We start from the raw sequence: 4,466 nt of genomic DNA on the forward strand, positions 1-4,466 counted from the left end.
GTGGAGGAGAGAGAGAGAAGAATATGAACATAAACATGAAGATAGACACAAAAACCTGGTGTAACTCAGCGGGTCTGATAGCATCTCTGGAAAAGGAATAGTTAATGTTTCAGGTCAAGACCCTTCTTCAGACCCTAGCTTTGATTTAAACCCACATCTGCAGTTCCTTCCTACACATAGAAATAAACCCAGCAGGTTAGGCAGCATTGGTGGAAAGGGAAGAGAGTCGACCTTGATCAAAGTGGCCCATTTAATGCTAATCCAGCCTTGCATTAAAAGACTGTGGTGCCAAAAATGAATCAATTACTTCTGAGACCTACCAACACCTTTCCCAATAGCTTCACTGAAATGTTCTACTTGCTGCAATAGCACCTCTCCATCTGAAAAAGCTGAGGAGTTTTAAAATATACCAACACTGGCTTATCAGGCCATCAAATGTCCTGGATCCATCCTCAATACATGCAAGGAGAGCTGTTTCTGCAAAGAAACTGACCTTAGGATGAGACTCGAGATCAACTCATTGCATTACAGCTGCAATTAATGCCCCAGGGCCAAGACTGAATTAACCAGCCCTGATGTGAAGCTCTCAGTTTAATAGGTGACCACAGACACTGCGATTGGTATGGTTCTCAGATATGTGAATTTTGTGAAGCAAAAATAAAGAAATCACTGGGTAAGATAATGGCTCAATTTTACATTTTTAGTGACAGAAAATAATCCGTTTGGACAAGCATCATATTATTACTGGAAGCTTAAAAGGGCCCAAGACACTCATGGGATTCCTTGTATAATTCTGTTTTTAAGTTGTAAAAAAATACCGAAGCATAATCAACGTGTAATTTGGAAACGAAGGGAAGATGGAATCAAATAAAAAGTCTCACACCACAAGTAGCTGTTCAGCTGCATCTTGTGGCTTTGCTTTCTGGAGGAGTGCGGACCAACAACTGGGGAATTCAAGGCAATATAACAGCAATGTGCAACTGTGCCTAAATATACAAAAGGCATCAGCGATTAACAAGGAAAGAAGATGTTTTGAAGGATTGATTTCAACAGACCTCTCAATGGGCGAGTGAGCATGTTTGTTCTGGGAGCTTGAAGGGAAGAGAGTGCAGAGGCACAAGCTGGAGGTGAGCAAAGTGGTTTTTTTTAATAAATCTGTAACTTCTCTGTTAAAATTTGGCTGTGCAACTGGAAGCCTAAAAAAAGGTATTTGGACTGGAAACCTGATCCCAAGATCAAAAATTAATTAAATCAGATTTACCATTGAGTCAACAAGCTGAAATTATGTAAAACTAAAATCAATCCTAATAAGTTTAAATAGGACATAGCCTATATTTCATAAACTCTAACTGCATATAAATAATTACATTTATACTATTACCATTGATTTTTAGGACCCTCCATAATATTAATTTGATATGATATTTAAGTAATTTCTGCACATAAGATACACACAAGAAGATCTGCCTTATTACATTAAGTTGGGTCAGTCATCCCAGTATGTTTCTCCTGCGAATCCAATATTGGATATATAAATTCCTCTGCCACTCTGCCTCTTTTAGTTAAACTCTTCTTGCTGCCCATCGGATTCCTCAGCTTAAATCAGATAATGGAGGTTGGTTTCAGTTTCAGGTTGAGCACACGAGAGTGTTATTGAGTCAGACATATTGACAGCATGCTGCTGTTCATTGTTTTATGTGCATTCAAAAGTTAAGGGTCAGAGTTTGAACCCCATGTTTCAGAGAAATGAAACACGCTGTTAAAAGTCATACTTTCAACCATATTACGCTCAGTGTTTGTGATTCATGATTTGCTGCGTGATTTGCCCAACCGTGACTTAGCAGAGCAAAATAATTGTAAGAAATCCTATACGTCACAAGATGCCAACTGTGAGGGATGGAATAGGGCAGATGTAGAATTTATATTTTCAATAAGGAAGTTTACCTTTTAAACAATCAAGGGTCTGTGCAAAAAAATATTTGGGATCACCGAAAACGAAGGAAAGTTATCCTGAGTGGTAATAGCAAAGCAGCAGATATTGTTACACTTGCTACAATTTTATCTTCGATTTGCTTCAATGACAGAAGTATGCTCTGATATAAATTAAACCCTGACCAAATCCTAATTGAACTTAACCAGAACCAAAATAAGTATAGAGTCATGCAGTCATACAGCATGGAAACAGGGCCTTTTGACCAACTTGCACATACGGACCACGATGCCCCATCTACACGCCCCATTTGCCCACATTTGTCCAAATCCTCTAAACCTGTCCTATCCATCAGATTACCTGTGGATATCAGATTTTATATATATATATATATATATATGTGTGTGTGTGTGTGTGTGTGTGTGTGTATGTGTGTGTGTGAGTGTGTTTGTGTGTGTGTGTGTGTGTGTGTGTGTGTGTGTGTGTGTGTGTGTGTGTGTGTGTGTGTGTGTGTGTGTGTGTGTTTGTGACTATCAATGTAAATATAACAACCTTCAACATGTTGTTGATGAGATTGAGATTCAAGTACTAGATCAATAGCTCAGTGCATCTGTGTGCCATAAGCAGAGAAGGTTCAGAACAAAGTTTCAGAACCTGATCATTTTAGTTTAGTTTATTATTATTTTCACGTGTACAGTGAAAACTTTTGTTTGCATGCAATCCAGTCAAACAAAAGATTATACATGAATACAATCATTAGTTCATTAGTCATAGGAACAGAAGTAGACCATTCGGCCCACCGAGTCTACTCTGCCATTCACTCAGAGCTGATCTATCTTTCCTCTCAACCCCATTCCCCTGCCTTCTCCCCATAAACCTTGACACCCTTACTAATCACGAATCTGTCACTCTCCACCTTAAAAATTACCCAATGAAGCCGTCTAAAGTGCAAAGTTAAAGGATTAAGGCTACAACATTTAGTGCAAAGATATGACATTGAAGTTGAATAAAGTGCGATTAAAGACAGTTCAAAGATCTACCAATGAGGTAGATGGGAGGTCAGGACCGCACTCAAGCTGATGAGAGGACCATTCAGTTGCCTGATAACAATGGGAAGAAAACGTTCCTGAATATGGGGATATTTGTTTTCAAACTTCTGTATCTCCTGCCTGATGGGAGAGGGGAGCAGAGGGAATGACCAGGGTGTGCCTGGCGCTGATAATGCTGGCAGGCCTTGCCGAGGCAGCAAGACAAAGGGCGGCACAATGGCACAGCGGTAGAGCTGCTGCCTTACAGCACCGAAGACTCGGGTTGGATCCTGACTACGGGTGCTGTCCGTACAGGGAGTTTGTTGGTTCTCCCCGTGTCTACATGGGTTTTATTTGGGTGCTCGGGTTTCCTCCCACATTCCAACCATGTGAGGGTTTGGAGGTTGATTGACTTTGGTAAACTGTCCGTAGTGTGTAGGAGTGATAGTATGTACGGGGTGATCATTGGTCGGCGCGGACTCAATGGGCCGAAGGGCCTGTTTCCATGCTGCATCTCTAAAACTAATAGTGTAGATGGAGTCAATGGAAGGGAGACTGTTTTGCGTGATGGTCTGGGCTACGTCCACAACCCTCTGCAAATTCTGCAGCCTTGGATGGAGCTGATCACATTCCAGCAATCAGGCATTAAATTAAATCTCATTGAACTGCGCACAAAGACATTATGCCATGTGAAAGAATTTCCAGCCCATGGAGTTATAACGAAACCGCACCATTTCCCTGAAGCTCATCACACTTTGCAGAGAGTCAGGAAATGGTCAAGCTCTTCCAAGCCGAGCAACTGAAGAATTTGTTTCTTGATGCCAGCAGTAAGTCTGCTGTCAGGTCAAAAGATTTACTGAAGTCAATAAACAACGTTTGTTTTATAAAAAGAGCTTTAAGGCAAGGAAAGGAATGTGAGTGTTGAAGCGGAGAAGGTGCGAAAGTACAATGTTTCATTACACAAGGATATGTCAGGAGAGCTATGAACTATATCCCATTATTCATAGACCAACTAAGGTAAGACAAAAAGTGTTAATAGCTCTCAAGGTGTACTTTATGACAGTGTTTACTTTCCAACCATACGATGGTTCTGGGGGCTGTTAGATACCTTATTAAGTCTGTGATTATTTAAGGGATAGTGATAATAAATTATTAGTCTATCTTCCGGTATTAGAAAACAGGTCACATAAGAGGAAGACGATGTTAAATGGTGCCTTCGATGACCATAACCAGGGCACAATGTTATGTGATTGAGCTGTGATTTCTTGTCCCGTATCTGAGATTGTTCCCCACCTCCCTGTAAAGTTTAATTAATCTCTGTGCGTTTGTGCTAGGGATGGCAGGAAGTGCACAATTTCATTGGCAGCTCAGAAAGCAGGCAACCTTTTCAGGCTGAATCGTTGTGCCTTTTGGGGTCTGGCATCTTCTCAAGACCCGACGGCCTGCAGGAGATAGTGGCCGAGATGGCCCCCAGCAGCCGGTCGCGGCCCACGGCCTGGAAGGAGGAG

This window comes from Rhinoraja longicauda, chromosome 8, assembly GCF_053455715.1.
Source record: "Rhinoraja longicauda isolate Sanriku21f chromosome 8, sRhiLon1.1, whole genome shotgun sequence".
Taxonomy (NCBI): domain Eukaryota; kingdom Metazoa; phylum Chordata; class Chondrichthyes; order Rajiformes; family Arhynchobatidae; genus Rhinoraja; species Rhinoraja longicauda.